Source organism: Rhamphochromis longiceps, linkage group LG9 (genome assembly GCF_057381845.1).
Source record: "Rhamphochromis longiceps isolate RC_006_pf linkage group LG9, R_longiceps_female_GT1.1, whole genome shotgun sequence".
NCBI lineage: Eukaryota > Metazoa > Chordata > Actinopteri > Cichliformes > Cichlidae > Rhamphochromis > Rhamphochromis longiceps.
In genome coordinates, this window is record NC_140565.1 from 15,511,861 (window position 1) to 15,525,233 (window position 13,373).

Here is a 13,373-nt window from a genome sequence, read left to right on the forward strand (position 1 = left end):
ATAAATTAACGTGTAAAAAAAAAAAGAAAAAAGATTCAACCTCGAAATAGCAAAATGTACGCTGACGCCAAAGGTTGCTGTGACAGAGTGGAGGTAAAGAGTGCAGGATGCGTGCACGTTGTTTAGCTCATGCTGTGGGCAGGCTTTCATGTTTTCGTGAAACTGCCAAATATAGCTCCAAGCTGATGGACCTAATATTTAATCTGGCAAATCCGAGTAGTGCACGCTATCAGTAATTTGCCCTCCTTATTTCTTGCGTCTATGGCATGTTAGTCATTACCTTCTGTACCCAAATGTCACACGTGTTCATCTTTAAATGTTTCCACTTTGTCCATTCATTCATTCATGTACTATGAAAGCACTATGCAGAAAATGTTACTGAGAAGAATCTGCTGTGTCACAAATGTTCCCAGAGGCTATATGCGCGTTGATTTTCATGGTCGACTACTTTTTAAATGTATCTATTAAAAGTATCTACAGTAGTTATGCTACCTCCCTACATAATTCTCAGTGTAGTCAATTACAAGTGAACTTTCTGGAACAGACATTTCCCTTTTTGCTAAAGTCAAAACTATATTTTCTTTTTTCCCATTTCTCTCTCTTTTTTTTAAACTTAATATGCTTTTAGAGCTTTCAAATGCACATCCAGTCCATTATAACCTATATGGACATACCGCATAATGCATGTGAATAGATTGATTTTGCAAAAAGACAGAGAAGATAGGCATAGTATTGTCAAACAATTATTCTCCTACCCTTCAAGCCTGCGTGGCCAAGAAGTAGAAGACTATAAATACGATCTGTGAAAAGCAGATATTAAAGGTACTGTCATGGATTTCCCCAAAAATATACTGTCAGGATTAAAGATTTGGTAAGGCCACGTGACACACAGCAGTTCTGAATAAGCTAAATAATAAAAAACAAAAGCACATTTTGCCATATGCACCCCAATATATAATCCACCTGAGATGCTTTGTTCCATTGTAAACAGGTGGGAGGGGGCAACAGCTGAGGCTCAAAATGGATTTACCACACAAAACAATTTTAACACAGAACTTGTTTAAACTCGTTGGGGGGTAGCATCTTTCACTCTGTCTAAGATTAGATCTCTGCAATGATGATTTTTTTTTTCTAATGCAGCCAGGTCAAAGGTTAACTCTGTAATATGTAGCATTTCAGGTCACGCACCCAACTTATTCGGAATTGTTGCAAACAAATCTCTTTATATAACAAAGCATGGCAAAAACTGTGGGAAAAAACTACTTGCACAATCGATTCCCACAGTTTTGTTTTGTGTTTTTTGCTGCAACCTTAACAATGCTCTACTTCCTAACCAGTTGGGTTTGGTTTGTTGAGTTTTTTGTTTTTTTTTGTTTTTGTTATGTTTTTTTTAAGGATGAATTGCAGAAACACTTAAAAGAAAAAGGACTGAATTTCTTGCAAACTCTTTCACTTGACTCTATTTTGACAGTGGCGCTGCCTGTTACCAGTAAGAGTTTATCTAGCCCCAGTAATAGTGTTTTTCTGGCTTTTTTAAAGTAAAGGAAAATATGTGTGGGTGCACGTGTCTGCTACAGTGGTGGAATTGACACTAATTAAAGACATCCATCAGATTATGACAGTGTTGCCAGGCAGCAATGCATCGTGGGACCTCACCAGTGCATCCAAGACAGCAATCAAAGACGCTGATGATGTTCCGCAGCAAGATTCATCTTGTTTCTGTTGATTCACTGACAAACTATGTGTGGTATAAACCGAGACACACAATGTCATATGTTTTTAAATCATTACGTTTCCGTCAATAAAGTTGCTTAAAGTCGTCGCCTGCAGTCAGCTGCAAGTCGAAGCGTTTCATTTTACGAATCCTTCATTTACATTAAGGTTGCACATCAAGCACTGCAGCAAGTGCATTAAGGACTTCGGGTGTTTGTTGTGGCTACAATGACGTTCTTACTGCTTGAGGAATGCAGTCAAGTATTTCATGCATGCTGGACAGGATTTATTTACTGTCCTTTTAGACACCTGCACCCAACTAGACCAAATCACTTCCTTCTTACGGGAAATTGTTTACTGGTAAAATGGAAAAAAGCTAATCAAGCATGATTCAGGCCTTCTAGGATCTTGGAGCAAAGATAAAGCTGTCTTAGAAAAATACAAAGGTGGCAGCTTTTGTGAGTAAATCATAGTGTGAGAATAAGAAAAGAGTTAAGAAAATACTCCTCAGGATTAGCGAGTTTTAATTTAAAAAAATTTTTTTTTGCAATTAGTTTTTCAGGCTGATGTCTTAGAGTACAATGAAAAATATCAACAAGCGTAGTGGGGGAGTTTCAAAGTGTTGCACTCAAGGCCTTTGCAAAAAAAGTGCATAAAATGCAAGATCTTGTTCTTACAATACTGCATGTGGCTTAATGTGCTTAAAGTGTGCTGTTGAAATCTGCCTCGTAAAAAGGGGTAGGTTAGTCACTAGAAGTAATTAATCACGTTCTTCTTAAAAAAATATTTCCACACCTGTCAGATCTGCGGGGAGATAGTGGCTTTTTCTCTGTGTTGTCGTTTACCTGATTTGGATCATCAAAGGTCCACACCAGTGTTTTTGCTTGTTTTAGCTCACTTCACAGCATGCACTGTATGCTGACCTTGATAGATTTGCTTTATTGTACGATATGCATATTTTTGGCATCACATCACTGAAGTATAAAGCGTCCGTGGGAAAGCTAAGGGAACACTGTGATCCTTTTGCTGAAGTTCACGTGTGGCCTTGCCCAGATGAAAGAATGGATGTGTCACACACTGTCAGTCACCAAACAGAAACCAAGGTGGAGTAAGGAACGTTGCATTCTCCATGTTTAGGTAAATAAAATTTTCAATTTTTATTCAGCATTGTTAGCAAACATAAGGCTTAAGGTAAACTCTGAGTCTGGTAGTTAGATTGTTGCTTTATTATTTTCTTGTCAGATTTTGGGGATCATTTTGGTTGTGTTTCCTCTTTAATTGTAACGCATATTTTTAAAAATGCAATAAGGCTGCATGCTAATTGGACCTAATGCTTTTGCTTTTGTCTCTCATGACGTGTACATGCGAATATTACGTGACCTGTTGCATGCAATCTTATCTAGTCATTCTGTGTTTATGCCGCTATCTCCGTCTGACAACTATTGATGAATTGCTGCAGTTACTGCACCATTAAACAAATTTAATGTAAACATCAGAGTCATTTATTCCATTTTGCTCTTTATTGCAGTCTCAGTCTCTTTTTGCATGCATACCCGCATGTACTGTGGCCAGTTTTCACAGTGAAAGACTGACATGAGGGTGTGACTTTCACACACATCCTGGAATACACGGTTGCTTAATATTCCTAAATGAAAACCGATTACTGACAGCATTTCTTGTAAAACTGTGTCGCAACACATTTTATGAATGAAAGTGCAGACAGACTATAGAGTTGTGATTTTTTCTTTTTTTTAAAAAAGAAAAGGAAAAAAAAGAAGAGAGAACTAAAAACAGGAACTTGGTTTAACTTGTCTGAAAGACTCATCTTGTGGGGTTTTCTGTTACCGTATGCTACATTTTTACATCCTCCGTTTTAGGGAAGTTCTTTGATTATAGCACTCTCACTAACCGAGGCAACTCTTTGCTTCTTCAGTTCTCCAGCAAAACAGTAACAAGAAAAAACACGAGTTAGAATTCTAGGGCCATTATTTTACAGATTACATGAAAGTGTAATGCATTTGTGTAGAGTTTATGTGTCACTTGTAAAGAGTGCAGAGAGTGCTAGAAATGTGTGACATGACAATGAACACGCATGTTAAAACCGGTTCCAGCTGCCTTCACATGGGTAATAAATTAAAATCATAATTAATAGAAAGTGTCTTACTTTTAGCTGCACATCAAACAGCTCGCTGTGCATGTGTCAGGATTATTTAGGTTTATTGTAGCCCTATACATATAAACAAGGTTAAGGTAATATGTGTGGAACTTTTTAGTATTTCATATTATATTCATTTTACAAAACTCAAATTATTATTGTTGTTGTTGTTATTTTAATAATTTTAAAAGTATATTCACAAATATTGCCGTGAATATTACTCAGTCTTTTGTTAGAAGTAAATAGAGACATGTTGGCATATTTCTTTCTTTTTTTCATTTTATTAATGCTCCCATCTACATTTTAGACATACAGATGGGAAATATGTCTCGGTTCTGATTCACCTCTCGGACTCTCTTCCTTTCTCTCCTTTTTCTAGCCTTCTTTGTTTGTGTCTGTTATGATCAGTATTACTGTAGGTGGACTGCTACTGTTGCTACTTCTGGACTCGCCCTGTGGTCTCAGCAGGCAGACAAGAATTTTTGGCACGACATCCTGGGTTGTGGCCACTTGTCCCCTGAAACCTCTGTCATAGTTTTCAGCAATACTGGACATCCTGCTTCTTTTAATGCATTACTTGCTCAGTAGGAAGAGAAGAAAACAAAAGCCCTCCACGGGAAAACAGTGTACAGGTAACATGCAGAGGGTGCTAGTTGGATTCTGGTTACCTGACCTGGTCCTGCCAGGCCTGCACTCGCTGAGGCCTGTAATATGGAGAGATCAGATGGATTATCTGTTCTCTCTATATTGCAGTTTTTCATTAATGTAATGAATAAGTTGTTATTGATATCGTTGTTGTCATAGCAAAAATACCAGAAATACCACACACACCCAGACACACACTTGCAAACACACACACACACACACGTAAACAACTTCAGCTTAACAGCACAGCTGCATCCACAGTGGTTTAGTCTGTAGTTTTGTCAAAGTTCTTTTTTTTCTATGATCTATGTGCAGATTTGTTTCTCGTATGTATTTGATGCCACATGAGAATATTTCCTGATGATAGTGGTGGAGAGTCGATCCAAAATCCCTCACAGGTTTTCGGTTGTGTTCCAGACAAATCCAGTGACGTCACATCATTTTCATACTGGCAATGGGAGCGTTTACATCCAAGAGAACACCCGCATCAGGATAAAAGCATGCCTCCAAACTGCATAGCAGAGTCACTGAATCACCAGGCTTCAGATTTTCCTTTTATTTGTCACCTATCTTCAAACACTAGAGAGGGAGCAGCAAATGGGCTGAACAATACAATTAATGCTTGTGCACTACTTTAGACACGCCGCTGGCATCATCTCGGCCTGTTTACTTCCAACTTAAGTCTCATCTCTAAATTTCTTCACTTTAGTCCCCTCATCCTGCTTTCTTCACTTCTGCAGTGTGCTAAATACATGCTCCACCTCGGTCTTCAGGATCCCCTTCAGGTCCGTGTTCTTTCAGCTCTCAAGAGGCGGATGGGCAGGGACCAATCCGTGTCATCATCTTTTTAAGGAAGTCATTGCAGTTTTTTCGTAGCCAACTTCAAGAACGTGATGCCAAACTTGTCCTTCTCGTAACTCAGCACAGACTATGCGAGTTCTTTTCCAAGATCAGCAAGAAGAGGGCACGCTGTTTGGTTTTAGTTCCAATAAAGCTGTTTCCTTGTACCTCATAGTCCATTTGAATAAAACCTGTTTGTCTCTGAGCTTCCCGTGCATTAATAAAGTCAGGCATTGTTAAAACACTGTGTGGGTTTTTCTCTCCCAACAAATGCTGGTGGGTTACTTTGGTCACATTTTTGACCGAATAAAAGACAATAATGGCATTGGATACATGGTTTAAAATATGCCTGTTTGATGGTAACTGTGAGAGTCCACTGTAGGTGAAATGTATTTCAACACAGGGCAAATCAGCACTTCCTGCAACGAGTGGACTTTAACACACTTCGCGGGCATGCCAGGGACATGACTGTACACTGTGGCACGCCACCCAAAAAAAGAAGAAAGAATTATGCAATGTTTTATGTAAAACATCTCTAGGGACACAACCGTGGTAAATATTTTGCATGTAATTGACAAACTACTTCTAAGCCTCTGTTAACAGAGCCAGCATGACCTTTAAGCTGCAAATGTAATGCTTAAAGCAATGTCATTCCTTCAATCCACAGCTGGCCACTCAATCAGCCAATTTAATCCTCCAAAATATGAATCTGTTTAAATTTGCAACATTAACACGTGTCGTTATCTTTCACAAATCTATATCAGAGACGCAAACATTTGAATATGAATGGTTTTTAACTTATTTGGGTGACAAATAAGTTCACTAGCTCCAGCTAGTGGTAAATCTTTAAACCTGCATTTCTGCGTTCCATTCGTGATCCTCTGGGAGCGGAAGTAAGAGGCAGAAGACAAACTGAACTCACCCTATTCACCTTGTTTTTGTTTTTTTATATATATATTTTTTAACTTCTCCAGCTTCACCAAAATCGGTTTCTGGTCTTTAAACAGACTGGTAAGCAGCAGGCAGAGATATTCAGAAGAATAAAGGCAAATCTTTTGCAATATGTAAGAGATTTTAGTGTTTAGCGTTTAAATTCCATTTTGGCTTACAGCATGGGATGATAGTGCAACTTAGTTTTGCCCATATGTGCAAGATGAAGACAACAAATTCAAAACGATTCCATATGGCGTTAGAGCGCATAAAGAACACACAAAAAAGAAAAGCATGCGAACAGGCATAGGAAGTGAAATATTAAAACATTTTGTGGTAACTTGACAAAAGTGGAACACATATGCAGACCAGTAGCTACAATAGAAAGTTGATCTATGCTTTTAATTAAACATAGACTTGACTGAAGTTCAGCAAATAAAGTTGTTAAAAATATTAAAATGGATTGAAAAGAACAGAACAGTTTCCAGTATTGAATTTCCCAACTCTGCCTGTTTATGATGACACCAGCTGCTGTCTGGGAGAAATGTGGCTGTCTGCAGTGACGAGAGAACACCATCCTCCCTGTCTTTCTGACGTAGCTGCGAGATGAAGCTAATGAGAGGTGAGTCAGTGGCTGTGCTTGTTAATAATTTCAAAAAATCTTGCTCAGATGCTATTAACACCCCCCCCCCCCCCCCCCACACACACACACACACACACATACTGACAATAAATAAACAAAAAAATAGATATTTGGGATCGATATCCCGAGTCACCGTTTGGCCAAAATCCTTCACTTTGATTGACAATTAATTTAAAAAATAAAATAAAAGAGCACCTTACATGATGTCAGGCTTACCTGCATTTGTCATGGGGATGAATCTCAAACTGTATTTACTACTTACTTTCACTGAGCAATGTTGACTATTGCTCTGCCATCTGATTAAATTCAAATAAAAGAATTAAAGAAGTAAATGTGTCTGGTATTGGTAGATAAGCTCTTATTTGTTGAGTTCAGTTCAATTTGTAACTGCTTATTTGTCTTCAGGGGAAAAGTACAAGACATTTAAAAAAATAATAATCACAATAAATACATAATGATACTACAGTACAACAGATTGTCATTATATATATATATATATATATATATATATATATATATATATATATATATATATATATATATATATATATATATATGTTGTCTATTCTAAAGCCATTCAAAAGACCAAAAACAGGCATTAAAGCCCCACAGCTCATTAGAGTGAGTTTTAAATCTGCATTTTTATTTTTATCTCACCACCAAAACAGCATCCTGACCCAAACATTACAGTCATTAAACTAATGTGGGTAGTTTAATTTCTTTGCACTTCTTCTGAAAAAAGGAACTTATGCCACAACTGTTGTTGAAGAAAAAATTGTATTTAATATAAAATATTATGAACTGGAGAGTTACGATACTGCCACACATTAAACTTATGCGATCTAAAATAAACTTATAATATGGAAATAAATGCAAAAGCCTTTACTTATGAATAGTGATGTGGTGGTATACATCTATTAATACAGTTTTGACATTTCAACACTGAAAAAGAAATTAGGATCACGTCGGCTAATTAGAGCTATTTCTCACAACTGACTTCTTAAACAGACAGAGAAAAAAAAATCAAAAGAATGAAAGGAAGAAGGTGGAAGTTAATTAGAAGCCAGATAAAGAACAAAGATGAAATAAAAGGTTCAGTCCTCATCTCAGTCAATCCAGGACAATTAACTCATGATACAACTACACATCTGAGAAATACTCCGTTTTTTCTGGCGTTGGGAAACTTATACGACGCAACAGCAGGAAAGGAAAAGGGGACCGACGCGAGGTGATCATCATCATAACCCCCAAAGGGACCTGGTTGCCATGGAGCGTGTGTGTGCAGCAGCAGTGGGATTAAGGGTCTCATTTAGATTTTGGGTTGCTTTAGGATAAGAGTTGGTTTTGGGCATACATATGATCGGAGATGGTGGGACACAAGAGACGAGGGAATAAAGGGCGTTTTATGGAGGAGGTTTCAACTGAATGGTACACTTGACGCAAGAGATGATTTTTAATACGAGATTTCGATTCCCAACACCTTCCTACCACACGTCAACCTGAAGATGGCGCTCTATATCTGTCTATTAACAGAGAACTGCACGTGCGCGCGCATGTGCGAGTGAGCGCGAGACCGAGACGGAGGGCTGCTGTCTGCCTCCTCTCCTCTCCGGTGGTGTTGCCTCCCTGTCGCTGCAGTGCATTGCTGCTCGCTCGCCCTCTCTCTCTCTCTCTCTTCCTTCCTCGCTTTTGTACCTCGCCTCTTCCTCCTTCTCACCCGTCTCTTCCACATCCCTCTCATCCTCCTCCCTGCGGATGCCTCAGCCTTGCACCCCCGCCCCAGCATCCCGGCAAATGGTTGTTCCATCCCCGGCAACTCTGGACGCAGGACGCAGCGAAAAGGCTCACAGCTCCGTTCTGATTTGAGCACACTGCGGATTGACTTGAAAGAGGGGCGGACCAGGGACAGTAGGGAAACGAGGAGACGCCTGACAGTGGCCAGGATCTCATTTCGGTAAGTCATCGCGTTATTTTCCCCTTTACAGTATCGGGCAGAGAGGTGGAAGCTGTCGGGTCCACAGACGCCCGTGCTTTCTGGTCCTTCATTTTAGTACGACTTGCATATTGGAGGAATGCGCAGGGGGTGTGAAGATGACTTTTGGGTTCCTTCGTGTATGTTTTTATGAAACTGGTTGGCTGAGTTAAATATGATGTCCTGCTTTTAACAGCGAGCTTACTGTGAAGCTCATCGCAGGAACAAGACTCCTGCTGTGCAAAGATCACCCAACACATAACAGATATTTGGCACCAGCTGGCTGCTGACCTAAATTCACCACTGGTTGTGCGTAAAAGTACTCCAAAGGTGCAAAAAGGCACCGTGTCAACAAAAGAGATAGAGGTGCTCTTTATTTGCTAGACTGCTGAAAGTCAAAACCAGAAATAAAGTTTTTATATTCTTCATGCTGTCTGGACTTTACTGCGTTTTACTTCTAAATCAATCGACTTTTTTCCCCTTCTTTTTTGGAACTCCCCTTTTTCTGTAAGTTTCTGGCTCACCAGAGGTAATAAAAAGATAAGAGTATGGGTGAGACTATATACCTTTTCCACAGCCATACTTGTGCTTTGATCAATAGACATTTGCAGGAGGGGGATTGGGCGCTGGCAGTTTGTCAAGGGCATACAATATATCAAGCAGATGATGTGGAGGAGAGCAGGAGGAGGGCTGGGCTGCTGGTAGGCATGCTGTGGATGCATGTTCAGGCTGCTGCAAGTCAACTCTTGGGCAGGTGCATGATGGACAACTAACATAAGGATGTACAAGGATTGAAAAAGTGCTAGTATTTGCTCTGTCGCATCAAAGCCCCCGTTGCTGCAAAAGTACAAAAAAAAAAGAAACAAAAAAACTTTTGAGATCTGCAGGTTTAGGCAGCTTCCTCTGTGGCCAGGTAAGCAGCCTTGTGACAATTCAGTCTCCTCTAATTCCCCTCAAACTGACTGAAGAATAAAGGAATATATTTTTCCTCACATACGCCCTACATGGATGGCAGCCTCAATCTGTTTCAGCCAGCACTTTATCCACTTTTCCAGTACTTTAAGAAATGACAATACAACATTCCTCTTCCCCATGAGCTGCACATCCTCAGGAAGTAGATTTTTTTAAATGTATTTATTTATTTTTACTGTTGAAGGATAAGAAGCATTAGAAATGATCTATCACTGTGGGAACTCTCTCAACAGTTCCTGCGCAATCTCCATCCTTCACATACACACAGATACTGACACATGCTCCATCCCCTCTAAGTTTTCTAAAGATTAGCTTCTTTTATGTCCAGTGAATGTCTCCAGTGGCCATGAAAAGCCTCGTCCTTCATCGCGGACACAGATTAGGCTAATTCACACAGCAGCACAGGCCTAATGCCTAATCACTATGCTGCGCTGGCAGAACAGAACAGTCTTTATACTGTGGTCGCCCAGAGAGGGAGGGAAAGACAGCGAAAGAGAGCAAAGGGGGGAAGCTAGCCGCCGGTGCCTATTGATCGGACGGAAGGGCTTCTGTCTGGCAGGCGTCCACAGGATGAAGTGCTGACGACAGTCCAACAAGCTGCCACGATGAGCTGGCCTTATACGTAGTGCTGATGTGAATGGAAGAGTTTGAATTATAGTTATGCTCTCTTTAGCAGAGCTGGGTCAGGGAAGATTGGAAAAGAGTGTATGTGTTAAGAGTTTTTTTTTTTTATCATCAGAATGTGCAAGTTGGTTGTGCAAAGCAGTGATAATGCAACAGATAAACAGGTGAACAGGTGCCATATTGCCATATTGAGACTTTCAGACTTGGGCATTCACTAAGCACAGCAAACAGGCTATTGTAAACCACATCAGGTATGTTTTTTTCCCCACATGGTGTGCCCGAGGTCAATTCTGTGCACATGAAATGAGTGAAGACCAGGATCAAGACAAGCCGAAAGGAACTCTCAGTGGCATGTGCTTTGATATTTGACCAAGTGTGTCAAGTCTAACAGGACGCGATATAACGAGTGTTGTCTGTTGACTTTGCAATGTAAAATTTTGGTGTCAGCAATAAAATGTTGCTTTCTATTCTTACTTTAAAATGAATATTGAGACAGAGGTGTCTGAGTAGGATGACACTTTCCATCTTTTTTTCCTTCACCTGCTTCAGAACCTTTCATAATTCATGTGACTCGGGCAGCGAGACAGCGTACTGAGCTCAGACACTGTCTGACACCAGTAGTACCTACAGCACCTGTCAACTCACAAGAAAATGAATCTGTTAGAGGTCCAGGGGTTCTGTTCTACACTTAAATCTGACCTTTGACCTCCATATTAAAGTAGGCAAGATGAAAAAGCTGTCAAAACATTTCCTCACAGTAGTAGACAGTGTTTGTCTCCTCAACAGGGAACTGCTTACATACATGACTGAAAGTGAGATTAAATGCTTGTTTCCTTTCTCCTTCATTCCTCCTGCTGAATAAATATAGCTTCATACTAAAGGTGGTCCCTCTTTGAGGTGTAACAAAAGCCCCGATGCTGAATGGCAGCTGTGTTGTGCGTGTGGTTTACACCTATACATTCTGCAAAAAAAGAAAAGAAAAGCAAAAGACAGATAAATATGGAACATGAAGGAAAAAAACATGCATACGTCCCCTTAAATTCAGAACCTTTCAGGCCTCAGGCAATTAGCTGACAGTTGATATACACTTGGCATCGATTCATTTGCATATTCATGGGAATAGGGTCGGTGCTAATTGGCAGCCACACTGTGCTCATCGATCAGATAACTTGATGCTCGTGGTGGCGACTTGATGCTTATGAGCTCGTTTAATAACATAAAAAACACAGATGGGCCTCCGCTAATGGACAATTTTACTGTGTCGCCATTACAGTGGGATTGTTACAAGATCACATACATGTTCCGCACCATTAAACTTTCACTCCTCTTTAAAACATAACTCTTCTTTCCCTCAAGGGTGCAATGCTGTGCACCCAACATGGCTTTCTGATGGATGTTCTAGAAATGATACTTTGCAGTTAAGTTTATACATTTAAGTCAGTCATAAAGTAGAATTTTTTTTTTCATCATCAATCAGCGTGACATTGGCAGTTTGCCCCATCAGGAAGAGGATCACCTTTGCCTGTAATGCTGTGTTATTGAGCTGGTCAGTAAGTCATTTCTTGTTTTCTTTAAACACAAAGTGTGGACTTGGAAGTTTATTTCTAAAGATGGAATATTTCTAAAGGAAGGAGTTAATTAATACAATTAATGTATTAATGCACCTTTGATCTTAGGCTGCAACCGATTGAGTACAACAAAAGCAAACAAGAGGCGATTCGTGTTTAAATGTAGGTGTGCACGGTCTAAAAGGTCTGACTTCAAGACCTTGTTCTTCTTACTTCGGGTGTCCTTGACAAGGACAGAGAGGACACAGAGTACCTCACAGCTCGAAGGACCTCAGTTTGTCACTGAGGCTTTGGCCTTTTTATAAAGAAAGGAAGGTACTGACAGTGTTTTCTGTTGAAAACAAAACAACTATTAAACACTGGAAATCAATGGTTACCCAGGGAATAGCATTTTTTGAGATAGTATCACCAGACTCTGATGGTGTGACGCGGCCTCCTTTTTTTTCCACGTCTGCCTGCACGGTTAATGTATCCTCACCATCTGCTGACCTTCGCATTAAAGCTGGGAAAAGATGGAGAAAATTTGCAGTTTGGAGGTGAGTGGACTGGACAGTGTCATTAAGCCGCTACAGCTTTGGCTGGACCGAGTAACTGACATAATCTGCCTGTTTCAACCTTCTCATAGCTACTTAGCATTTCTCTGACTCCATATGGAAAAGTTTCATTTTGACAAAAAAGGTGGGGTAGGGGCTTCTCCCCGTTTTGGGAGATGGGTGTTGAGACTAGAGAATTACCTACGAAAGCTGGGCCAAGCTCATGCAGCAGATAGGCATGGAGGCTTCTTAAGTGCCCTTGAGCATTTTGTCTTCCTCAATCACACACTTCTCTTTTTGCTGTAAAAGAAGAGGGAAAAAAAACGTGCAATTTTAACAATGCCTCGGATTTATGGCTCGATTTCCACTGATGCCACATATAGTAAAAATATATGGCCTCATAGTGCAGGTAGGTGGTAAAAGGTAAAATCATTCACCAATTGCTGTGTATTGTACGCGGTGGTGATTAATGAGAGCAGGACTTTCAGAAGCGCAGCAGGAAGGAGACAGGGAGGGAGAGAGAAGATAGTGATATGTCAGTGTTGGAATGAGTCCAGGAAGCCAGCAATATGTGTGAGGGAGACAGACAGAGAGAGAGGGGGGTGGGTGGGTATGGATACCTGCTAGTGTGTCTCTGCTGCTGACTCTCCTCCCATCTTCTAATGAGCCCGCTGCATATGGGACTCCCTCTGTCAGCCCACTGCCCTCCTTCTTCCCCTCAACTCCATTATCCTCCCTCTTTTCCTTTACTCTTTACTATGAGAAAACAAAAGAGTAG

At 40.3% G+C, this 13,373-nt stretch overlaps 1 protein-coding gene across 1 annotated transcript in view; it reads left to right on the forward strand.

Annotated features, from left to right (window-relative positions):
• Positions 1-8,569: 8,569 nt before the first annotated feature.
• ctnnd2a (catenin (cadherin-associated protein), delta 2a) overlaps positions 8,570-13,373 on the forward strand; it is a 285,195-nt gene continuing 280,391 nt past the window's right edge. Inside the window, exon 1 of the mRNA XM_085418472.1 lies at positions 8,570-8,880. The gene's annotated coding sequence lies outside the window, so the exon portion shown is untranslated. The remainder of the gene's footprint in view (positions 8,881-13,373) is intronic.